Below are 27,296 nucleotides of genomic sequence, written 5' to 3'. Positions count from 1 at the left end.
CAACTTCCAGAAGCCTTCACCACCACCTCTGCTGGCCAGGATTTCTGGGAGTTGAAGTCCAAGAACATCTGGAGGCCCAAGGTTGGGCACCACTGATAATCGGGCCCAGTTTTGGAAAAGGTTTGACCTTAGAGCAGACTATGTTGGACTAAACTCTTATCAACATTATCAACATAGCTAATGCTGGCTGAGGAATCTTGGGGGTTGTGATCCACTAATATTTTGAGAGCCACACACTTCTGAATGCTAGTCCTAGTTTAGCTTCTCCCTGCTTCTAAGGAGCCCAAAATTTGTCAAACAAATGAGACCCTCTACTGCTTGATAGCTTACCTTTTACTTGCAGCAGAACAAGACTCTTGGGGCAAGTGCCGCCAACCTATCAACAGTCAGCAGCATTTAGAAATACCCAGTGTTGTGTAGTTGATAGAGTAATGGGCTATGGCTCTGGACACCAAGGTTCAAGTCCCCACTTGGCCATTGAAACTAACTGGGGGAGTGGAACTGGTAAAACCACTCCTCAAATATCTCACTGACCTTGAAAGCCTTATTAGGGTTGCTATAAATCAGTTCCAACTGAGAACACATAACTAGCAGCGTTTAGGTTAGCTGTGCTTATTTACATCATGTAAACTGAGAGTAAATAATGCACATTAGTTTCATTTCTCATGTTTTAAAAGCAGGTTGCAATCAAATAAATCAAGCATAAATTGATAACTACAGAAATATAACACAAGGTTCTAAAGTGAAGGTTTATTCTTCTAAGATGATTTATGCACAGCCTCTTATTTTTGTTTTGGACTGAAGCTAGCAAAAATACGAACACAGAAAATTATCTCTTCGAAATTATGGAAATCAATGCAAATACGTCTGCTTTGTACAAATATTCTTCTGATGCCTTGCCCACTCTACGTTCTCTTCCAAGAACCAAATTCCATACAGATGGCACATTATTCTTCTGGATATGGAAGATTAGTAATAGGATATTCCAGAGGATAGCATATGGATGTTGTTCAGGGATTCTCTGAACAACATTGAATGTGACTGCTACTGTGAGGCAAGTAAGCCTTGATTTAAGAAAACAGAGATAAAAGAATCAAGGATTCTAAAACTGCAGGATGGCTATCTTTCTTTGATCACAGAATAGATCTGAAAGGAACCAGTAGATAAATCTCCTCAGCAACTTCAAGCACTATGTTCATGGCATCTTTCCTTTTTTAAAAAAAGTTTAAAATGCACATATTTGCAATATCTGAAAGGACGAAGTTCACCAGTCACATATAGCAAAGTACCAAGGATGGGTTCAAGATTCCATACATTTTATATTCATATCTGAGCTATCTAGTTTTACAAAGAAGGATCTTCAGTTTTAAAAATAAAACATTTAAGATCAGGAACAGCTTATCATTCAAAGTTCCATAAAACCTTTCAAGAAGAAAGGAGATTCTACAGTGGCCACAGTCAGTAGATTTCAGTGCTTGTTTCACACAGTTCAGCCAATGAACCCAAGACATGTCTGTCAAACTGATTTTTTTCTAGGCCAGAGTATCTATAAATTTCCCATTTTTCTATTGCCTGCTTCAAACTACAACTCCAGAGGGGTGTAACACTTCTAGATAGCAGTCAAAGTTGGGTTGGACTTTGTGAAAGGGTAACAGCCTACCTGCAGTTTAAAAACCATGCTCCTTATTCTACTTTCATAGGACAGAAAGCCTTTCCAGCCGCCATTTTATAGGTTAGATCCAAGGGTTGCCTTTCTCAGATATAGGGTGGAAACCTTCAGATCCAAAGAACCTTCCAAAAGAATTAGAAATCATATTCTTTTCTATATAAATAATTCTTTATCACTCTTCTCTTTGCTAACAACATACACTCCAAACAGTCTCTTGACCTCATCTCTTTACATATCATGCAAATCTCGAAAACCACTGGACTTCAACCAGCACTACAATTTACATATTTTGAAAAGAAAGGAGGAGATAGAGATAACACACAAACAGAAGGAAGAGAAGAGAAGAGAAATAATGAGAGACAGTAAATTGAAAAATCAGGTGGATTCTATACTGCAGACTGGGGATTAAAGATGTGTTGCATAGGAGCATGTACAGTCGTGCCCCGCATAGCAATGATAATCCGTTCCAAAAAAATTGTCGCTATCCGGATTCGTTGCTATGCGGGGCAAAAAAGCCCATAGGAACACATTAAAACACGTTTAATGCGTTCCTATGGAGGAAAAACTCACCGCTATGTGGAAATCCTCCATGCGGCCGCCATTTTCGCCACCCGGTATACGAGGAAACCACGCGAAAACACTGCATGCGGCCATTTTGTTTACCCAGCAACCATTTTGGAACCGCCGATCAGCTGTTTTAAAAACATCGCAATGCGAAAAACGGTAAGATCGTAAAGCAATATTTTGCCATTTAAAACATTGCAATGCGATCACTTTTGCGATCACAAAATCCACATCGCTATGTGGATTTGTCGTTAAACGGGGTGTTCGTTAAGCGAGGCACCACTGTATTTTGGTTTTACTACCAAATATATATAAGCAATATAACCAGAATATAAGAAAAACGGATTCTTAAGTGTCATAACATATTATAACACAGAAGTAAATACAGTATAAGAGGAGAAAATATTAGTTAGCGATTATTAAGCACTTGTAGCCCTTGCAAGAACTCCTGTTGTTTTGCATGTGTGTACAATGCTGCTGTCACACTGCATCTGCACATGATGGTTCAGAATCTATAAATGTTAAGTGAAGCAAAAGGTCACAGAAAAGTTTACTGGCCTGAAGCCTTTCCACCTTGCTGCTATTCCGTCAGATTCACCAATGCCAAGCAACATCAGTCTAAAGGCTGGTTTGAATCAGAAACCTTCAGCATGGGAAGGCTGTTGCTGTGGATACAGACAACGTCTGCTATGCCTAGGGCACTTCCATTGGTTTTCAGTTTGTTTTTGTAAGGCCCCACCCTACAATTATTACAAGGAAATAAACTAACACAGATACTATCTACCAACATGGTACTGGGTGTGGTGGACATTCGCCTCAATAGACATTGTATTCAGTGAGGTTACCTCTTACTCTCTGTTTCTTTGAGAACTGTTACATCAGTGCCACATCCACAAGCCTGTTGCTACACCTGGCCACTTCAGGCGCTCCTGAGCTGGTTTAGTAACAGCCTCCAGGAAAAGAGACAGTGCAAGCCGTTGTGGACAACTGGGGACAAATTGGCAATGACGTAGACTCATACAAGAAGAAAAAGATGGCCAACTTCCCCAGCATTTAAAATATAACACTGTACTTAACGCAGAAAAAGAGTCATATGTGCTGAAGCAAAAGGAGCTTTGAAGAGATGAAACAAGAAAAGGACACCCACAGAGTTTGGCCCAGAAATATTTCAGGTTCAAAGGAAATATAAAGAAAGTCCATGATGAACGCACAGGGATCCTACTGAGATCCAGAGGTGTTATGAGAGAAATAAGAAAAAGGAGAAGGGGTTCTGATGAATTCTAGGATGAAAGGAAAGCAGGAAGTAATTACTGTAAGTGAGCAAGGATGGGGTGATGAACGAGCCAGTAACCTTGCTAAAAGAAAAGAAAAGGAGTATTAATATTTTTTCACAAGAGCACAAGGTCAAAGAGTTACACCCAATCACATGTTTGAAAGAGTATGGAATTAGAGAGATATCTGATATCTGGACTAGACCTTAGCATTAGGCAGTTAGGCCTTCAGCAGCCTACTTAAGGGCAACATTACCTGGCTGCAAATTGTTGGTAGCTGTATTTTATAAGATTTCACACACAGAGAGGCATGAATGCTGTTTCCACTATCTTCTTCCCAGAAATATCTTGGTTAATCCCATATAGTGAGCCCTTACCTATCTAAACCTTCACCACAGAAGCACTGATGCAACAGCATACTATGTCAATATACAAATGCAAGAGGCACACTTTATTGCAGGGAACAAAGATATCAAAATATTTTTTTCTATTACAAATTTATGGTTATTCTTGTTTCTAACCTACTGTGGTAGCTTACTGTTCCATGGTTCAAGATCTGAGTTATAATTCATAGGGAGGTCCCCCAGAGACATTGGAAGCTTCTCTTTCAGACTCAGCACCCTGTACACAGAGAAGGGTCATGGAGCTATGGATAGATTGGGTGGGTATAATCATTCTCCATGCTTTCACACAGCCTCCAAAGATTCTTAACAAATGAATAATGCTACTGTCGTGGAATGCCCATGGCCCACCTGTCCATCATGTGGAGTTCTAGAGCTGGAGCCTATAAGAGGACAGGAGGGCGGAGTCAGAAAGAGTTGGGATACTGAGAGTGAAGGAGAGAGGAGGTTTGGGAGGTTTATGAGAGAGATTGGAAAGTTGGTGTAGTTGGTTGATGTGTTAAAGAACAGTTAAAGGATAGAAGTATAATAAAATCGATAGACAGTCATCAGATCTTATTCCAGTGCTTGATGTGAAGTAATACAAATAAATGTGTTTAATATCCACGTTTAATGAGTGCAACCTAATAAAACAACTATGAACCTATGAATTCAACAACCAAATAATAAATAGTTATATTTGACAACATGTTTCTATGCAACATTATTGGTAAAGTGTGGATAAAGAACCACTGGTGGCAGTTGGTGAAAGGAGAAATAAGCTAGTCGTGTCCAAAGGTGGACCTGGGTTTGAGGGAAATAAACTAGGGACACTGGGGGTGCGCGACAGCTATCATGGATATACGTATATACACAACTAAACTGAAAATATGTTCATATTCTGGTAGAAAGGTGGGCTGTAAATTAAATATCAAATGTAAATTCAATATCAAAATTCAGTATTAATATGTATGCCTAGCACATCTAGCATTCTTAGAAAAGAAGTACTGTGTATCAATTGATGATTTTTCTGATGAGCATATATGACTATGTGATAATACTGACTTGTGCTCCCCATCTACAAATGTGTTTTTTTTAATCTTTGCAGCCTTAGGCAAGCTACAGTCCCAGAGCACTCCCAGAAAAAGGAACCGGTAAACCACTTCTGAGTACAGTACTCTCTATCTAGAAAAACTGGAAAGATTTGCCATAAGTCAGAATCAACTTGATAGCATGTAATTATACTGCTCTTTTGATACTAAGAAAAATTTGGGGAACAACACAGTTCTAGCCTAGTTCCCGTAGCTAAAGAAAGGCCTACATGTATGATGGATAATGACAGCAATTTGACATTTTAAAATGCAAACTAACTGAATCCATTAACTGATCCATTGAAATTAAAAGTGATGACAATTGACTACTACACTTTCTAGATTAAACATTACTGTATTTAAATGGTTGTAATTGACCAGATAGGCAGGATATAAATAGAATAAATAGAATAAATAGAATAAATAAATAAATAATGTTGTTTGGGGATAATAATAATAATAATAATAATAATAATAATAATAATAATAATAATAATAATAATAATAATAATAATAATAATAATAATAATAATAATAATAATAATAATAATAATAATAATAATAATAATTATTATTATTATTATTATTATTATTATTATTATTATTATTATTATTATTATTATTATTATTATTATTATTATTATTATTATGGCCACACAGGCTGGCTCTCATCCCTGGAGGCACAGCGGGGAATCAAACTCCAAATATCCGGCTCCACATTCAGATACTTAAAACACAGAGCTATTCAGCCCTCTGGGGGAAAATAAAGTATATAAAAAACTACAATTTTGAATGGTCAACAGTTTCAGTTAGAGAATCTAATCACTACCAAAGTAATGTGATTCCCTAATCCATCTGGCAAAAATGGAACAAAGGTATAAGAACAAGAATTGCATCAAGATTTGCCTGACCTGGCTTCTTAAGGTTTGTCTTATGTGTTTCCCCGACACTTCACACAGCACATCACTCCAAGCTTGTCCCATTTGACAAACACTGAAAATCATTTTTCATCATTAAATTCCTAATTTTGGGCATACCCACTTCAAAAGTGCCACTGTTTAAAAAAAAAAAAACCCAGATGGGTGGTCTAGAAAGATAAGCATAAGCATACATTTCTGGATGCCTGACTAAACAGTTTAGATTACAATATTATATACACTTCCTATGGAATAAGTTCCACTGAACACAGCAGGACCTGCTTCCAATTTAAAATGTGAATGATCAGGACCCCTTACATCTTTATTTACCAATCCAGCATTAGGACAGGGAAATGTCCCATGGCAAGTTCTGTACGCGAGACCTCTGGAGCAGAAATTATTTGCCAGCTGCCAAATATCAGAAGCCTAGCAATGCATGTAGAATTTGAAAGACTGTCCCTAGGCATTATGGCTAGACACTAACATGATTATCTCTTAAATGCCAGTTTAAATTTTTTTTTATTCACACAAAAGCTTTTAACGAAATTTCTAACTTAGACAGGGTTTATAAAGGTTCATCAGCTGCTACATTTTTTTTTGTAATATTTCTATGACGAATCTTCTCTCATGACTCCTCAGAAGTTAAAAGAGAACACAAGTGTCGAAAGGACACATTGTGAAGCCCAGCCAGGCCTCTGTTATCCAGTAGCCAAAGAAGAGACCCTTTTCTATGTACAGAGGTCCTTCACTGAAGGAGGGTGAGAAACTCAATCATTCAGGACTCCCACTCACTCACATGAAGAGTTACATAATATTTGTTAACCCTGAACAAGAACTTTGGAGTCTGACACCCCAAATCCCCTAAACTAGCACAACCATTACCCATGGTGGCTGGAGGATGCTGGGAATTGTAACTTGAAGACTCATTCTTTCAAACTTTGCATCAACCACACAGTCCAACGAGGAATGTATCTGACAAGCGCACAAAAGGACGGGAACCACAGTCCTCTCACACAGATTGAACACATTTGAGGATGGCTGATATAGGACGACAGAGGATGAGATGGCTGGATAGTGTCATCGAAGCAACCAACATGAAATTGACACAACTCCGGGAGGCAGTGGAAGACAGGAGGGCCTGGCGTGCTCTGGTCCATGGGGTCACGAAGAGTCGGACACGACTAAAACGACAACGATATTGCGAGCACAGAGTGCTGTCCTCTGAAGATGCCGGCCACAGAGACTGGCGAAACGTTAGGAAGAACAACCTTCAGAACATGGCCAAAGAGCCCGAAAAAGCCACAACAACCATTAGATCCCGGCCGTGAAAGCCTTCGCGAATACATTGACGACGATATAGGCCTATACCAGTGGGAAAAGGCATACAGAAACGTTTGTAAAAGTGTTTCAACCATACAAAAGGTGAGATATTTTATTAAGTAGTGTTTCCACCAATATTACACACACAAATATATATGTATCAGCAATTACTGGTGAAGTGAAAGACACAGAGGAAAAGGAAGCCATCCCCACCATACAAGGAATCATTAACCTCACACAATCCCAACATTTCAAATTCTCACTGAACCAGAGTGAGAACCTAAGCCTAAGAGTGCAATGAAACGAAGTTGTTTTCGAAAATCAAAGCCTTTTTAGAGGCACTGCTACTCTTTCCCCTCTTACTATGAGTGCAAATCTGACTTTCATTACAGATCAAATTAGCAGAGAAAGTTTGCAAATGAAAATGGCATGGTACTTAGCAAGTGGGAAACTGGAGTCAATAATTATTAGCATCTGCTAGTCCTGTTTCAACAAGTCCCTCCTATGCCTTCGGCAAGTCTGTTAATATTTCTGCTCAGTCAGAGGACTCACCACTCTGCTGCTCAGTTGTAGTGACTGATTACTTAACAGTGGCTGAGCATTTTTAAAATGCAAAGTGCCAAGCAGGTGGCAAAACACTATTCATCACTGATGAAATGCCTTCTCCTTTGCCCCCTCTACTTTCAGAGTATATGGCCAGCCCATAAATGGAGAGCATTTCCTTTCTCTTTTTCTACTGAAACATTTGGGGTACTTAACAGTAGAATACACAAACATTTTCTACCTCAAGAAGATGGCCCCCGCTGCAAGCAGTTTTGAACATGCAAGCCTATCCCACATGAAGCTCTTCAAATATTTTCTCTCACAACTCTGTCATGCCTACTAGCCATGCTGACTGCAACTGACAGTAGTAGCACAGAAAAGAAAAAATAAAGTAAAATACAGTAAAATGAAATAAAATAAAAATGTCCAGCCTAGAGCTACAGTAGTTCATTAAAGCTGCAATGCTCTGAACACTTTCTTGTGAGTCCCAGTGAACAAAATGGGTCTACGTTCCATGTGAGCAATGTATGGGATTGACCCTTTGGAGGCTGAGGAATGCCTAACATTGTCAGATCAGTTCTCCAGCACAGAAAACTGTATGTTATGCCTGCCACTGAGCTACCATATTTCCCCGAAAATAAGACAGGGTCTTACATTAATTTTTGCTCCAAAAACACATTAGGGGTTATATTTTCAGGGAATGTTTTTTTTTTCATGTACAACAATCTACATTTATTCAAATATAGTCATGTCATCTTCTTCTGGTTGCTGCACGGTGGTGGAGGGTGGGGTTTCACTTAACTGGGGCTTATTTTGGGGGAAGGGCTTATATTACAATCATCCTGAAAAAATCCTCCTAGGGCTTATTTTCAGGCTAGGTCTTATTTTTGAGGAAACAAGGTATGCCTTCCCCAACAACAGCCCCATTTTCGTTCAAGATTATCTTCTAAATAGCATGTTAAGAATGGTATGTTATTTTACCACACCAAGTTGGGAAAAGCTCCCATTTAAAAAAAGCACTCACTTTATTCTACTCATTTTCAGAAACCAACAATTTTGAACAGGAAATATCTTTGCTATAGGGATATCCTGGATGTTTGCCTCGATGCTTCAACAGACTTGGCAACTCCAAAATGCTGCAGAGCACAAATTGAAAACACTGCTTTCATTCATTGTAAGAAAATCATATTCAGCCCCCTCAGCTATTCATCTTTTTTTCCTGCCATGATAAGGAAAGGAGATTAGAAAATTGTATGCAGTAACACAGTAAGGAATCACATTAAAACTCTATTGTTCATTCGTAAACACAAATGACATTTACAGTTACAATATAAAGCTTAGAAGGGCCTTTTGTGGTCTCCTTCTCTAGGCTGTACCAAGCATTAGTTCTTCCTGGCATAGAAGTGCCTAAAATCAATGTAATTTACATTATAATCATCTTAATAACAGTAAACTTAGAACTGCAGAGCTGGAAGGGACTGTAAAGATCATAAGGTCCAGGCCCTGTTAGGGGGTTGCAGTAGGGAATCAAATTCTCAATCTCTGGCTCTATAGTCAGATGCTTAAACCACTGGGCTACCCATCAGTTAGCTATGACTAATTCATTTGATTCAAGAAGACTACACGAAGAAGGATGGGCAATGGATTACACCCCAAATTGTGTAAATGTAAAGGTTCTTTATAGAGAAAAAGCAAAAACTGCTCTTGGCCTCTACTGCCGAAGACTCAAACTGGGTAGTTTTGTCATTGAAAGCTTCTTCACTCTTGAAAAATCTTGTTATTTGCCTTCCTGTAATCTGATTTCTATATGCAGAGATACTTATTTCAATTGAATAAAGGCATTCAACTGTGCAACAACCCACTTGAAGCCTGAATTGGTACAAACCGGAGCAAATGAATCTCGGTGGGCAATATTCAGCCAGTGGCCAACTCAGAGCCCTTCCACTCTGTTCTGTGTACCACCCCGAACTAGCATAGCAAAAATGTGGGGAAAATATTTGGAGGACCATTCAGCAACCCCCAAGCATAGTCTACTCCCCCCACAAGTGATCGGGAGTATAAGATTTCTGAAAATCCTATATATAACAAACTAGAATACTGTATCATTTGTATCAATCTGTTCCATGGTAAGGAGGAAATGTAGCCTACAATGAGTGTGTAATCGTGGTAAAACGGTTCCTTATTTTCATCCTGTTTGGTGGATACCACTGCCCGAAATTGTTCAAACCAGCTGTTTTGTTTTTGTTTGACAGCAAAAACAAAAAGGGAAAGAAAAATTGCAAGTGTACACAGAGAAAATATAATGAATCATCTGTACCAGCCAACCACGTTATTCAGTTTAGAAAGAGGTAATTATACCAGAAGACAAAAATTAAATACTTCACAACCAGTCTCTGACCTTTTTCATACTAATTTGCATTTCTGGATTTCCTTGTTTTCCATCCACGATCCGCCTACACAGAATGCTACGGCTAATTCACGATTTTATGTTAGGCACTGAGGAATGTCTGAAGCAGACAAGCCTATGGAAATCTGATTGCCACATTTCAGAAAGGATGTTGTAGTCCGAAAAGATGTAAGGGAGAACCACCAAAAATCAGTGAACTGGAGAAATCCTACTATGAGAAAAAGTTAAGAGTGTTTGGGTTTTTTCAGGTTAGAAATAAAGCATGGGGATATACATTCTTTTCAGGTTTTTAAAAAATATTTTCTGTTTAAAGAGAAGTTATAGTGCATTGCATCAACAGATGCTTCTCACTTGGGGAATGACAAGATGTTCAAATATGTTCTCTTATCTACAACCCCAGCTGTACCAGTTAATTTTCATGTTTGACTGAAAAGAAGGGGAGCAGTATATAATGAGATCATGCAGAATAGCATATGCTTTCAGGACAAGATTTTTAAACAGCCTAGGGTCTGCATTAATGAACCTTCAAGTTCTAACTGTGTATATTAGTTACTGGAACAAAGGTATGCACATTTAAAGAAGGGTGTTGCTACTACTTGATTCTGTTGGCCCCATATAATTACTGAAGCTATATTTGCAAGAGAAAAGAATGGTTGGTTGGTTTTAACATCAAATTCATTGCCACATGTATCTGTCCTCTGAGCCACATATAAAAATACACAAATACAAAGAAAAAGCTTCTTCATTCTATTAAGTCATAGTATTATGCTAGAAGTAAATACAGCTTTATTAGGTATCGGAGAAGCAGTACTTCTTAGTAATATAATTTAGCATTCATATAACACATGCCTAGTGTTTTAAACATTTCACATGTACTCTTGTAGCAACTGTTATAATAAACCCACTATAATTTTGTCTTTAGAGAGTCCTTCCATAAGGCAGATGGGAGCTAAAGTTGAGAGAGCTGTATCTAATCTGCTAAACTAAGGGCCAAGGTGAGATCTGAACAAAGGAATTTCTCGTGCATACTATTAATCTTGACGGTTTGTGTCCGGAGACAGGAAGACTGCAATCCCCATTTGTTAATATAATCAAATTGGAAGCACAGTAAATGCTACACAGTAAAATTGAGAATATGCCTGGGAGAGAGAGAAAAACATAATGCTGCTCTCTTCAAATTGGCCAATAGATACTTTTAAATGTGTTGTTTACACACAATAATGGTCTTCGAATAATGAATTTTTACCCAAACATCTTAAATCACTTAATAATTTGTAAAACCAACTCATTTGATACTATATGTAGCTGTGGACAATCTCACTCTCTCACTGTAAAAAGCGACACTCTCTTGACTTTAAAAAGCTAGCATGAAATTAATGGCACATCTAAAACTCATGTATCCTTTTTAGGATAGTTTAAGTCTTGGCTGCAGATTTTCAAAGGAGATTCTACTTCTACGCACCCAACCTCATTTGCCTCTTGGCTCTCCCATTACAGGGCTTTTCAGGCAGCAGGGCAAGTTTATTAGGCTCTGTGTTGAGTAATATGCCTGAGCAGAGAGGGTTAGGCTAGCCTTGGCTAGCTTCCTGCTGCCTCAGAAAATTATAAACACTAACTGCCTATTTTTCACCAGGCCAGGATTAAGGTTTATTATTATTTTACAACACTCTGAGTAACTTGTGGCAAGGTTACCTGAAGGACCATCTTCTCCCTTATAGATCCATTAAATCCTTAAAGTCTTCTGGCCAGGCTCTCCTGATTGTGCCATAAGCTTCTCAGGACCCTATACTGTCCTTCAGAGTGAGGCATATAGTACTGTGGCACCCATCATACAGAATGTCTTACCCTCAGACATTCAACTTCTGCCTTCAATTTTAATTTTAGATGCACACAGAAAACACTCATATTTTTGCAAGCCTTCCCTGTATACTTCTTTGTATCATGCAACTCAAGAATCACATAAATAGTGTTTGCTAATTTGTATATTGTGTGTTTTTCTGTTGTGTGGACTACACACAACTGCCTAGAGTGGTCTTAACCGACCAGATAGGTGGGATATAAATTAAATAAATAAATAAATAAATAAATAAATAAATAAATAAATAAATAAATAAATAAATAAATAAATAAATAAATAAATACATTTTAATAACCTAGGCTATTTAGAAATACTTGTAAATGAATGAAAAAATTGCCATTTCAAGCATTCCAAGAAGGTAGGGAATGATCAGTTTAAGTTTTCATTGTCTATATATGTCTTCGGAGTTTGCTCCTCCACTGGTCACAAAAATGCTACTCAAACACATTCTATCCCATATTAACATCTTGCAAGTCTGGTTTTGCTTGCCAATTGCTGGGGGGGAAAAGGAACACTAAAATACAGTGTAAAAGCTTTCCAGATATAAAACATTCGGAATGTAGTGCCTATTCGAAACAGTATCACTTTTCAGATGCACTAATATTAAATATGGAGACTTATAAAATCAACTTTTTAACACTCAACCAGCACCAATTAATTCCCCTGTCAAGTTATTAAAAATAACACAGAACTCAACAGAGCATATTAGGAGAGTGAAAGAGACCAGCTTCAAACAACACTTTTTCACTGGCTCTTAGGAATACATGCAAGCATGACTACGCAATCAGTAGAGGTAACAGAACAAAACTAGATATAATTAATACTGCAAACACAAAACTAGACCCAGCTGATCTATGCAAAGTTCCCTATTGGTCCTAATTTGCATATTTAGTAAGGCAGAACCTTTCAGTAAAAAGCAAAGGAAATCATGCAAAACTCAAAGAGTTTTCTTAGAGAATACTCTAGCCGAGACAACTGTCAACACTTAAAAGATGTCAACACCTACCGTTCCCAGGAACTGTCCAGTTCCACAGTTAGCCTGCAGAGCTCACCACAAAAGAGCTTGTGAATTTGCATTTCAAGTCTAGAAATCTGTCTCTGGATCAACTGAATTAAAGCTGGGGCTCCCTTCATATACTGTATTTTCTCTAAGGCAGTGGTTCTCAATCAGTGCCACACGAGTGAGACACGGAAGTAGTCCTTGCCCTCAGTCTCCTCATCCCCTTGCAACGCCATCTCCTACCAACCTATTTAGCTGTGGCATTCTGAACTGCTAGCAGAAACTCTGGACATTCAGTGTTTTTCCTAATTCCCTACTTCTCTTACCTACAAACACACTATAAATTGTCATGGATATGCTAAAGTTCCGAAATATGATATTTTGTCACAGTTAAATAAGACATTGCATTATGCTGCAGTTTATTCTCAGCCACAAGTTGCTGAGAATAAACTGCAGCATAACATGATGTCTTATTTAACTGTGATAAAATCTTCAGAAGTTGCTGAGAAGGAATATGGAAATTTTCATTTCAATCCAACTTCAAATCATGATAAAATTAAGTTTCCCTGTTTAAACCAAACAACAGCCATAACAGCCAGCTAAGGTCAGGGGGTGGACAAAGTGTAACCCAGAAGCCACACCAAAGCCTCTATAGTCGAACTATATACCTAAGATGGAGGCTGAAAATTTAAAGAATGAGTCTAAAGTGTAATGATAGGTTCAAGCACCACCTCAGTGAGTGCTGTCAATTCCCCCCCCCCGCCCCATCTCTTCAGACAAAGGGATGCTAGTCGCTTAGTCAACTTGCCATTATTTTTTGTGAAAGCACAAGGCTTTTGCTTGGCTGGGAGTAGAGCACCCGCCAAGTGCCATAAAACAGCACTGTTATATGTGATGCACTCCTCTTTCAGCTGGGAAGCTTTCATACTCATGAAAAGGAAAATACAGTGTGCAGAGTTCAATAGCTAAAACTAGCTGCAATTTGTTTTAATTGTCCACACCCAAAAGAATATTTAATGCTACAGGAACCCAGAGGCCATAAAGGATGGGATGTCACTTAAACAAACTACATTGTAATTACACAGCTCTGTGCTGGAACCACTTTTAATAAACACACCTTGATCTTAAAAGCTGGGAAAACAATTACCCATAATATCTGTCTATTATGAGGAGACTGAAAACCTAACAGAAAGCTTGTTTTAAACAGAGAGAACCAGTACAGTTTCAAGACAACACTGCGCCTGCTCATACCCACAGAGTCCTCCTGCCCTTTCTTTGCACAGCCTCCTCTACCTGTTTCTTAAACTTTCCTTGGAATATCTCTTTGGAATATCTCCATGAATGGACTACTCTGAGAGAGACAGGAAGAGGACCACATCACTGGATGTGCCACTGTGAGCTACTGTGTGTTCAGTGCCAGCAGAGGACTAACCTGCACAATCAAGGGCCCCTGACCATGCTAGGTTTCCTATAAATCTTCAGGCAGTCCATAAACACAAATCTGCACGCTTCTACTAGATATTTTTTAAAAATAAAACCCAACTGGCAATTTCAGAGAGTGGATACAATGAATCAATACAACTTTTGTAAGTAAACACTCAAGTCACAGTGGAATGAATCCTCTTACCTAGTTACACTGTGGTAGCACAAATAGTGCGACTGTTGGAAGTGTATTGGCTCTTAATGCAATAGGTCTACTCTAGATGGGTCTTGCAATTGGATTTAGCTCCCCAAAAGAGGCAACATACTTCATATTTTATTGATTTATATTAAATTCTGATAATAATTCTATGCTAAAAAGACTCCCTAAACATGTATTCAAATATTAAAAACTCAATGTACTGTATACTGTATACAAAAGAATTAGAATAGAATGCAGTAGTTGTAGTGTTGTCCAGTTTTACCTTGGGGAAGAGCACCTCATTTCATTGCACCCACTTGTGAGTGCAATGACAAATAAATTTCTTATGTCTTATGTCTTATGTCTTAAAAATCTAACCAGAGCATTCTGTTGTAAAATCCCTCACTCAAATCCCAAATGCTACTTGTAGAATTGGCAGAAATGAAACAAACTGACAAATTTAAACTAGAATTACCTTAATGTTTAACTATGACAATTTTACAGATATTTTCATGTAAACATATACAACCTAATCTTCTCAATTTAGACATCCTAACAGTTTATATAACTATTCCACCTTGGTTGATACACTAACTGGTGTCTTGGCCAAAGCTCTGCCTTTGCATTATGCCTTTGTAGCTTGAAAGTGTAATATATTCAAAGCAAACACTTGATGCCAATATTCACAGCCTTCAAATATAATTGGTTGACATTGGTTACAATAGGTAGGAGGGCCTAAGAAAAACACTGCCTGAAGCTCCAAACTGTCTTACTTGCACTGCTATAAATGCTGATTCATTAATGAGTCAGAATAAAGCTGACTGGCTACTTAAGCAATTACCCTATTGTACTATTCCTTGAAGAGACACATTTCAGATTATTTACATAGTGAGCATATCTACAGAAGCAGGGTTCAGTCCATGGTTTCAGGGTGTGAATCTGAGTAGGGGAAGTGACTCAGTGGACTGTAAGAGATGAACAGTACTTTGTTCACAGCCAGATTAATTGCAAAGGTAGAAGAGTAAAACAGTAGAAATTAGCAGATATCAGCTACAAAATATCTCAGGCAGCTGAATTATGGCTTCAGCACCATGTACCTAGAGAAAGGGTGAGACAATGGATAATGGCTTGTTGAAATGATGACATTGGAGGTACCAAATCATAACAATATACATAAGGAGGTGGCTCTGTTAGCAGTCTTACAAACGAGACAATACTCAGGGCGAAAGGTGTAAGCTTGCTCAAAGTGAAGCCACTCATACTGATGTTTCAAGACACAGGGACATACCTCGGAGTCATCCATTTGTTTGGAATACAGTGGTGCCTCCACTTACGAACGTCCCTGCTTACAACCAATTCGACGTACGACCAGCTCCTGCCACAAAATTTTGCTTCCACTTGCGACCGGAGCTTCCACTTATAAACAGAAAAAGGCAGAGGGAAAAGGCGCAAAATTCAAATTGTTAACTATAGGTGGTGAAAGAGGGTGCTTCTTTGTAGCTCTTTCACGCAGACAGTTAGAGTGAGTGTGATTGAAGAGAGACTGCCTGGATTCTGCTTCCCAGTGAGCATATGTGTGTTTGCAGGGGAGACTTGGGATTGCCTGTTAGGTAAGGTAAGGTGTTTTCTGCTTTTTAAAAATTTGTGTGTGTTTTTGCAGTGTGGTTTTAGACTGGGGGGGGTTATGTTTCTGTGCTGTGATGGGTCTTGGGTTTTTTGTCCCCCCCATTTCTGATGGGTCTTGGGGGGGTTGGTTGCTTTTTGGGTTTTCCCCCCATTTCCGATGGGTCCTGCATGGTTCCCTTGCTTTTTCATTTGTTTTCTGTGCATTTCCAGCCTTGTCCCTATGTTCTCTGTGCATTTCCGATCTGCTCCGTTTGTTTTCTGTGCATTTGCAGTGGGTCCTGCATGCTTCCCTTGCTTTTTCCTTTGTTTTCTGTGCATTTCCAAACTTGTCCCTCTGTTCTCTGTGCATTTCCAATCTGCTCCGTTTGTTTTCTGTGCATTTGCAATGGGTCTTGCATGCTTGATTGCTTTTCTTCCCCACTCCCTCGTCTGGAAGGGATTAATCACATTTCCAATGAGTCTTGCAGTGATTTTTTTCTTTGGCCGGAATGGATTAATGGGGTTTCAATGCATTCCTATGGGAAATGGTGTTTCAACTTACAATCATTTCAACTTACAGTCCATCTTCTGGAACAGATTATGGTCGTAAGTGGAGGCACTACTGTACTAAAACAAAGGAAACTGCCCCAGTAGCTATGTGAACAGCAAAGCTGTTTAAAAATTCATCACAATATTTTAGTTTTATGCTGCTTTAAGTAGCATTTCGAAAGAGATGCAAGCTGTAACAACTCCAGATTTTCTTCTTAATAATTAGCATTTCAACCTTCCAGAATTTCATTTGGATCTGACCTTTTTGCACAATTTAGAATTATTGGGAAATAAGGCTTTGGATTTAACCCAGTTTCTAGAGATTCTATTTCCTCATTATTCTGTTTACACAGATGATGAATCACCCACCCACAGACAAAACTACATCTTCTCAAGTTAAAGAGACATGCCTAAGCTTAAACATATGCCAGTGTTTCACTAGAGGATCCACTCAAAAAGCTTTCAGTTGCTGGGAAAAGGGTTTTCTCCAAGACAGACAAGTACTCCCACTATTCCCCAAAGCTCACACCAGAAATCTGCCTACTTTTAATTCCCACATCTATAACTAAAATTTCTCTGGCAAGTAAACAACAGAACTGTGTTATGTACTTACACTAAGAGCTCATATAAATACAGTGGCCAGGAAGACATCTACCTCAGGTTGCACAGTTGAAGTATTAAATGGGAAATGCTCCTTTCAAAACTTCACTTCCACTACAACCTAAGGAGTCTTAGGTAAGCCACTATCCACTGTCTCTCACTCAGGTGCACCATATGGATGGTGCTGAGCCACTGCAGGGTTGTTATACATGTTACAGCAAAAGCAAATCAGAAGCACTTAGACCACATACCAAGGGCTGTATATATAAATGCAAAATGTTTCATCACAAACGTCCAAGCACCTATCTTCCATTTCCATAGTGGGAGCACATCTTGCACACAAACCTGTGTCTGTTCTTAAGACTGTCAAAGCACAAACATTCTTCAGTGCCTGGAAAACCTATTTTGGATAACATCTCCCACAACCCTCAGTTGGCATGGCCAGGGATCATGCTGGCTGGAAGTTTCTGGAAGCTGTAGTCCAAAGAAGTAAGTGTGGGTGCACTGACAGAGGAACGGGCACACCTTTGAGTTCCCCAGCTAGTTACAGCTTTACAAAGTAACTACTATCACTCTGATCTCAGCCTGAAAACAAACAAGATAAACGCCCAAGTTCCTTCATAAGATGAATAATTGTCAAAATAAGCTACGCCTATCAAAAACTGGTGGCTATGAATGTACAGCCCCACATTTAAAAAGCTGTTCCATGTACAATGCAAAGCAGTAATCCGCCGAGGGACCAAGAATAACTGCAGCTAAACAAATCTCCATCCTAGAATGATTGTCACCAGCGAACCAGCCATAAGTGACAAAATACACTTCATACCAGAGAGGGCATTTCCCGTCCATAACAGGCTCAATACTCTAGACATAACAACCATCCACCAGCATGTATAACAGAAACAAATGCACTGTGACATCTTTAAGGCTAAAAAACACAGTGCGGCGGGAGCTTTCATGGATTTACGCTGCACAACAAAAGTTTACAATGAAATACATATCTCAGTCTCAGTGGGTCCACAATACTTTCATTATTGCTTTTATTATACATGCTAAAACCAATAAATGCAACCACCTCTTTGAAAACATTCAGCTACAGTATCTTGCCTTCTCACCACAAAGCTTCAGTTTATTGGCCATCATCCAATCCACTGCTGAACTTGAGCACTAATTCTTTACTCCCACACTTTACCTGAATCTGATGACAAAGTAATTATCAGCACACCAATGATACCAAACTCCAAATTCCTGGATGACCTCTGCCAGGAGGCTCATATGGGTGTTAAAAAGTGTAGTGGCACCTTTCACAACTCTCTAATGTAAATGCTAAAGGACCAAACAGGAGCTCTCTCACATCACCTTCTATAAGCAAGAACAGACCCGCTTTATACACAATGCGCAAACCAATAGAGGAGGATATTTATAGTTAATTCTATCAAAATTGATGAGTGGTAAAGAAGAATCAACACAAGACTGGAAAAGATTCATGCCTAAAATGTGCCACAACCATTGGCCTGATAATTTAAACCAGAAAAGGCGAATATGTGGCCCTCTAAGTTGTTGGATGCAGCTCACGTTACACTCCTTTTCAAGATGAGAACGCTCTAGGACCCAGCTACTTTGTTCTTCTTGGACATCTACTTTGGTCAGCATTGCCCTTCTCCTGCTTCAGGTGGTGCAGCAAGCTGCTCCTTTTCCTAGGCCACAGCGATCCATACTTTATTTACTTCCTGTCTAGACTGTTGTAATGCAGTCTGTGTGGAGCTGCCTTCGAAGTGTTCAGAAGTTACGACTAGTGCAGAATGCATTGATCAGACCATTGTTTGGTCTACATGTTTGAGCCCATGGCCCTATCTAGGCATTAGTCTGAAAGCATGAGAAAAGAGAGAATTCTAGTCTTGTCACCTCCTTGTCATTCCATTCATGCAGACGGCTACAATCGGAAATAGAACGCTTTGGCTACATTTGGAATGTTTCCATGAGATCAGGAACCCCTTAACGACCACACTGTCCAGATAAATTAAAATCATACCATCCAGAGATTTAAGGATTCATGTGAGGAAAACTTTCACATATGACAAGCTCTGCTCTCTGTTCATTCACAATTTATTTATATCATGGGCTACTTCTACCTCATTGCTATATAGAATATAGCAGCAGAAATGGTTTGAAATTAGCAAAGAAAGTGTTTTTTGTTAAGTCCCTAAACAACAGCTTTACATTTCTGAACACATAGTTCCCCTGCCTGCCTGCCAGCCTGCCCGGTCTGATTAAGTCACCAACTCCCAGTTCTTGGAAACATATTAAATTTCAGCGAAATATTTCTTGTTTCAAAATCACTTTTCAGTTACTTTAAGAAGCACAAAAACAGCATGTAAGACCCACTGTTTCTTGCCCTGACAATACTGGAACAGAAACATGAGGCAAGCCCGTACATCTTGCTTCCCTCCAAATCCACAGAATTAGTAAATAAGAAAAAAATGACAAAAATGTAAGCAGGTGACAGCTTGCTCTGTTCACAGACCAGAACGCAGTATAGTCTGAGTGGCGGGGAAAAAAAATTTGAAGCTTCTGGATGGCGGCTATTCTTAATACACCCATAGCACTACACAGGTCACATTCCAGAACCTCAAATATTTTAATTCATTTCTTTGTTTCATTTCTAGGCCACCTTTCTCCTGGCAAGAGGATGTAAGATTTAATCCAATGATTAAAACAAGTCAGACTAAAAACACAGTCAATTACGAAGTTTTTTTAAAAAAAATTAAATAGAATAGTAAGCTATAAAGTTATTCAGCATTTAAAAATTTAAAAACAAACTTATATAAAACATAAACCTAGCTCATCATCTATGAGGTCGGTGACACCAAAAAGACTGTCACCAAAAAGAGACAAGGGAGAAAGTCAACCTAATCCCTCAAGAAAGAGTACAGTAGTCCACAAACTGGGAGCCACCACAAAAGGCCCTCTTTCATGTCCCCATCAAATGTGCCTGTGATGGCAATGGGGCCAAATTTTACTTCAGAAAATTTTAAAAGCTGGGAACAGATGGGGAGACAGATAGCCCAGACCCAGTCTTGATTTAACCTCTTTTGCTCTCCTTCAGATTGTCTGGACTTAATCTTGACTTAAACTTGGTTTTTACACGGACCCATTCTTGACATAACCTTTTTGCTGTCTCAAGTGCAATTTTGTCTGCACTTCCAAATACACTTATGCTTGCCAATTAATTTAGGAAGTGCCCCATCAGTATAGGGCCCATACAGAACTATCACAGCCTAAGGCATCAAGGGAAGATAAACATTCAAGGGAACATAGCAGCAAAATATTCAAACATGTTTTGAAATTATCTGAATCTTCTGGAAATATAAAATTCAGAGACATTTGACTCCTATACAATACTTAGCCACTACATTTGTTTTTATTTTAAACTAAATAACCTGTTTTTAAAATATTGATTGGTTTGTTTTCTTAATTTTTGACCAATACTGTGGATTAAACTGACTGCTCTCTCCCAAAAAATCAATGGATAAAAGATTAATTAGAAGTTATCTTTGTATTTCCATGGGATTTCCATCTTCCTTCTTCATCCCTACTCCAATCTTCCTATATCCTAGAGTTGAGCCTCCTAACTTTCCATACCCTGATGTTCTGGACTACAGCTTCCAATACCACTGGACGATATTTTATTATTTATCTCCTTAAGAGTGATGAGATGCAAATGCAAGAAGAGTGCCTATATTTTTAAGGGAATTGTCACCAACTTCATATTGGGAGTGAAAAAGCTACATTGCTCAACATGTTTATATATATGTTTATATATATAAATTGTCCTCCTTCTCACCCTCTCAAAAAAACAAAACAAAAAACCCCGAGATCCCCCTCTCCAGCTATCTCACTATAACCCACCTTTGATCTTACCAAGTCAGCAGATATTTACTAAGACTTTTCTCAGCCTAGAAATCCCTACATGAACTACTGTAAGCACCTTGGAAAAAGAAAGCAATGCAAAAATAGTATTTATTTATTTATTTATTTATTTTATTTCTATCCCGCCTATCTGGACATATTAGCCCACTCTAGGTGGCTTACAATAAAAGAAACAATATAATTTTAAAACATTGCACCTAGACTAAGATAGAAATCAAAGAAAGATATAAGAAAAGAAAAATCGTCAGGAGTTTTCTGTTGGGAAAGCCTGCCTATACATCAATGTTTTTAGTTGTTTCTTAAAAATGTCCAGCAAGGGAGCCACGCGAATCTCAGGAGGTAAGTTGTTCCAGAGACGAGGAGCCACCGCCGAGAAGGCCCGATTTCTGGTCTTCTCCTTCCGGGCCTCTCTCGGCGTTAGGCTCATCAGCCTCACCTCCTGGCTCGCACGAGTGACACGGGTAGATCTTGGTGGGAGAAGGCGTTCCACCAAGTATCGAGGTCCTAAACCGTTTAGGGCTTTATAGGTAAGCATCAACACTTTGAAGTCGATGCGGAATCGGATGGGCAGCCAATGCAGTACGGCCAGAGTGGGCGAGATATGCTGGAATCTTCTCACTCCACTAAGTAATCTGGCCGCAGCATTCTGCACCACCTGTAGTTTCCGCAGCAACCTCAAAGGTAGCCCCACGTAGAGCGCATTACAGTGGTCTAATCTTGAGATTACGAGCGCATGCACCAAGGTAGTAAGCGCCCCCACATCAAGGTAGGGTCGCAGCTGGGCTATCCGCCTAAGATGGAAAAAAGCGGTACGGACCACAGACGCCACCTGAGATTCCATAGTGAGCGCCGGGTCCAGATGGATCCCCAAGCTGCGGACCCCATCCCTGGCGGGCAGAGTCACACCCCCAAAAGTGAGGGAGTTTCCCAAGTCCCCAACTGTGGGAGCGCCCACCCTTAGTACCTCCGTCTTGTCCGGGTTCAGCCTCAGCCCGTTCTCCTGCATCCATTCCAATACGGTCCCCAGGCAACGCTGAAGGGACAGAACGGCATCTCCTGCAGTTGGAAAAAAGGAGATGTAGAGCTGCGTGTCATCCGCATATTGATGGCACATCGCTCCACACCCCCTGATGACCCGCCCCAGCGGCCTCATATAGATGTTAAACAGCATTGGGGAGATGATCGACCCCTGTGGGACCCCACAATTGAGGCTCCACGGGGCCGAGACATTCTCCCCAAGCTGTACTCTCTGGGGGCGGTCCTCCAAGAAGGAACAGAGCCAGGCGAAAGCCTGGCCACCTATTCCCAACTCGGTGAGCCTCCCCAGGAGGATACCGTGGTCAATGGTATCAAAGGCCGCTGAGATATCGAGGAGGACCAGCAGAGACATTTTGCCCCTGTCGGCCTCCCTCAATAGGTCATCACACAGGGCGACCAATGCCGTTTCTGTTCCATGGCGCGGCCTGAAGCCCGACTGGAATGGATCCAGGGCATCTGTTTCATCCAGGAACGCCTGAAGCTGATCAGCCACCACCCGCTCGACTACCTTGCTTAAGAAAGAAACATTGGCGACGGGCCTATAATTGCCAATTTCGTCCGCCGCCAAACTAGGTTTCTTTCTAATGGGCCTAATGAGTGTTTCCTTGAGGGCAGAGGGAAATTTTTTTTTAGTAAAAAGCTATAGATCCAAGACACACTAACATATCTTAAAATACACACATCTCAAACAAAAACAAATCATTCATGTATTCAACCTGCCAAGCTACATATTTGATTAGCTCCTCTGCTCGGCTGAACCCTTCTTAATAGAGCTGAACAAAATTTTTTAGTACTAACCATGAAGTGGGAGGAATATCTTTCAGTGTGAGGGCCAAATACAACTTTAAGAAGTTCTCAGGGACTACATTCCAGCTGTGAGCAGGAATGAAAGCAAAGGAACAGAAACAAACATATCAACATATCAAAGCTCTTATTGCCAAGAAGCTCAAGCATTCCAACCTTTTAGAAGGGGAGTGTAGACAAAAGCTGGGAAATGATTTAAGAACAGTGTCATATGGAAGGGGAAGTGGCCTTCTGGGGAATCTTAATGGAGGCCCTATTGTGTAATAACAAATTAATTACCAATTAATTTATTACACAAACACACTCTTCTCCTCCAAATATAACCATTTCCCTTTAACTAGGACCGAGAAATGGGTCACGTTACACTACATACTGTATTCTGCACAGACACAGCAATAGTGGAATCAAGTTGTGTGTATCAGAATAAACATATGCTCATGTTATATGCTTGCATGTGTCTGTCACAAAATACACAATTCCCTGTCCCTACCTTTATGAAAACCTAGCATGGAAATCAACATCTAACAAGGGGCTTTCAAAACCTTCAAGTTTTAGATGTATATCTAGAATAACATGTAAGGATAAACATACACCTCTAGAAAAATGCAAAATGGGAATGAGTTACTTTGAAGAAGTGCAAACATCATATGGGTTTGGGACAATGAAATAGCTGAAGAATTTTAAATGCAGAAGAAGTTATACACCAGAATAAACCTGAAGTGCTCCCAAGGGCAATTTCTCTATTATTGAAATAAAAGCCTCTATCACTTTGGCTGCTATCCACAAACTCTGGACACATCTTGCAATAATTCCACAGACTTCAAATAGACTGACTCAGGGACAGCAGTTAGTGGATGGCAGCCAAAAACAATGTTGTGTTGCTGCAGTTATTTTGGACTATTTACCCTACACTCAAGGCAAGCTATGTGAGTCAAGTCAAATTGTATTTATTCTAAAGAGTAAACACTCACTAAAAATAAATGCTTCTAACAAGGGTGGGGAAAAAAGAACTATTCAAGATCTGAGCTGCTTGGTACAAATCCTGTCCATCAACAGATTATTTATTCATATTTTTGTGCTGTTGCCAAAAGGTTGGGGTGTATGTAGAGAGGTTTTTCTTCATTTAGCCGAGAAAATGAATCTGCCTGCTGCGTCCCGTACAGCAGCAATCCAATGGAGTGAAGATCACTCAGAGGCAGAGCCAAGACATCACCAGAGGCCCATTTACTCATGTATGGACACACAAAAAGGCACTCCTTTTACTAAAACACATTTGCGTGTGTCTACTTGCACACATACGCACAGGTTATCACTATCTCTCTCTCTCTGTTTCTCACACATGCACATGCACATGCACGCACACACACACACACACACACACTCACACACAAACCTACACCCCCCAAGAAAAGATTATCCTACATTTTAAAATCCTATTTGGATTAGATTATTTATTTATTTATTTATCCTTCCATATTTTATTAAGTGATGTCATATCATTCAATGACTGAAATCCTGTTGCTTAGCATAGTATGTTGTGGCCAGAGTAGCACAATGAATCAGTGTGGATTTGGTGAATCAGCTCCTCTATCGACTGATTCACTGGGCCTCTTCTAGTGGCAATTTAATATATTAAGCAACAGGATTTTAGTCAGCATATTGGAGCAAATCACTATCATAATCCAACCTACCATGGTATGTTACTATGAAAACAGGAAATGGCAGCGAACTATGTACCCTGCCTTGAGATCTTTGAAGGAAACAAGCCAGTATTTCTATATTTCCAACTCTCTTTTCCAGAATGCCTAGCAATTTTTAATAATGCTGATCCTTTGGATTCCGAAGTTACCGTACCTTTTATCAGATCTTAAAAGCAATTTATTTGCTGCAGGCTGGTATCGCCTTATAAATTACTGTGTATGGAATGGATGTTCTGGAAGCAGCCGGCTTTTTGGCAGGACACCTGCTGCTTGTCAGTCACACAACAGGGCTCTTGCCAAAACAGCTGTGGCCACTTCCCGAATATCCACTTGGCATGAAGCAATTTCCAACAGGAATCTGGCATTAACTCATTAAATTTTAATTCAATTCTTTGCTTAATATGGTTGTTAAGGGCAGCAATTTAATTTTTTAACTTAATTTAACACTTCTGATTATATTAACAAGGGTTTCTCTTGTTAATCATCACTATGCCCTCTCCTTATTGAGGCCATATGCTGTACAATTAATTCCCCCTTCATTCTGGAAGCTTACTTAGCATGCTAATTGCTCTCCTATCAAACTGAAAGGATTTGGGGAAGGCCAGGGATTCAATCATTTCAAGCCGGGAATGAAAAAAATGAAGCAGCAGTCAAGATTGAAAAGCTAGTATGCTGGATAGAAGTCCATCTGTTTACTACAGAATCAAATGTTGACCCTCTCAATATTTTGAGCAACCCTGCTCAGTGGCTTCATAATGACATATAGACACAGAGTTCCCAGCAAGCACCAGGATAAGTTCCTTTTCTAATAGGCAGTTCATACAGAACGTGGCCTATCCTAGGCCATAAAAGCTAACAGCTGCACAGATATTGTATAGGAAAGTTCAATAGAGTTGTAGGTCTGGCAGGTGGAACTTCTGGAATTGAGACTTCTGGGATTTGCAGTACAAATAAACAGCACATCTCTAGTGGGATATATGCTTTTGAAGGGAATGGAAACACACTGACATAACATATTTCCTACCCCTTTTATTTATTTCATTAAAAAAAAACCTGTGACAGCAGTACAGTTGTAAAATTCCTACTCAGAAGTAAGCCGCAAAGGACGCTTATTCCTAGATAAGTATAAAATTGCAGCCTTCATTACCAGTAAACCCATGTTTTAAAACATTCCAGCACAGAAATGTTTGGCCCTTTGGATACCCAAGAGATGGCAAGAGCTTACCAAAAAAAAAAAAAATTCAAGGTGTTTTGTACTAAGGAAGATACTGCTTCTGTGTACAGGATGCAAATTCATTTCAGAATGTGATTAATTATTAGCTTTCCCATTAGGCACCCTTTTTAAATGCAGTTAGCTACACAAATAATTGCTCATTTTAGTTTATTATTAGTTCGGGCATTTAAAATGCAATTTTAAAGCAAAAAATGCATTTCAATATGCACTTGCTGCCTGAACAACCTCATTGTGAGACACCATATTTTTATAGTGTTGGCTGAAATCTTACTAGAGTAAGTTCCATGGAGTCAACAGAACTTACAGAGGTCTGATTTGCCAAATCCCTAATGGACCTACTTTATTTGTGACTTACTAATGGATTTCAGCCATTAAATGTAAACCTCTTCCAATTGCTTACTAGTACAAAATAAAATGGTATCCCATATCTGTTTTGTTTTAAATACTGCACGGTTCCCAAATCAGTGCAAATGACAGAGACAGAGAGAATCATTATGGAGCAAATGCAGATGTAGCAACTTGGTGCAAGTAAGTGAAGGCGGAAGGAACGAAAAGGAGAGTGACACAGATTTGTGACAAAACACAATTGAACAGGTTGTGGGTTGCAATCCAACACTTTAGCACAGACAGCCTTTTCTAACCTGACTTGAGGTTAGAGGCAACAACAGTATCCTCATATTTGCAGTTCTTCTGCAAAGAAGCATCAGATTATGGAAGCCAGCTTTAAAAATAAAATACCGTATTTTTCGCACCATAAGACACACTTTTTCCCCACAAAACAGGGGGGTGGAAAGTCTGTGCGTCTTATAGAGCGAAGAAAACAGATTATATTTTCCTGTTTTCTTCTCCTAAAAAATTGGTGCGTCTTATGGAAAGGTGCATCTTATGGAGCGAAAAATACGGTAGCACTTTTGAAGGACCAAATTTTTAAAATGACACTAGGATTCAATGATGAAAATCCATATCATTCCTACAAATCCTAATGTTTTTTCTCTAAAACTAACAATTTAATTAATATATTAACATTAGTTTAATGAACAAATGAATTATAAATCAATTAATTAGAAAAGTTCACCAACTAGCATTAACAAGTACTTTAACATCACCAAATTTCTTTTCAAACCTAACTGCTCTACACTTTGTTTTAATCATGCAGTATTTCTGTACACATTCTTGAGGATCAAACAAAAGAATG

At 39.3% G+C, this 27,296-nt stretch overlaps 1 protein-coding gene across 18 annotated transcripts in view; it reads right to left on the bottom strand.

Moving 5' to 3' along the window:
- PPFIBP1 (PPFIB scaffold protein 1) overlaps positions 1–27,296 on the bottom strand; it is a 139,009-nt gene that overhangs the window by 93,176 nt on the left and 18,537 nt on the right. Inside the window, exon 1 of one of the 18 annotated variants that reach the window (XM_078394283.1) lies at positions 2,240–2,356. The exons of the other annotated variants lie outside the window; for them this stretch is intronic. The gene's annotated coding sequence lies outside the window, so the exon portion shown is untranslated. Of the gene's footprint in view, positions 1–2,239; positions 2,357–27,296 lie in introns of those variants that run through there. 18 annotated transcript variants of the gene reach the window in all.

This window comes from Pogona vitticeps, chromosome 5 (genome assembly GCF_051106095.1).
Source record: "Pogona vitticeps strain Pit_001003342236 chromosome 5, PviZW2.1, whole genome shotgun sequence".
In the NCBI taxonomy this organism is placed as follows: domain Eukaryota; kingdom Metazoa; phylum Chordata; class Lepidosauria; order Squamata; family Agamidae; genus Pogona; species Pogona vitticeps.
Note: the sequence above shows the minus strand (reverse complement) of the source record. Positions and strands in the feature narration are given on the sequence as shown.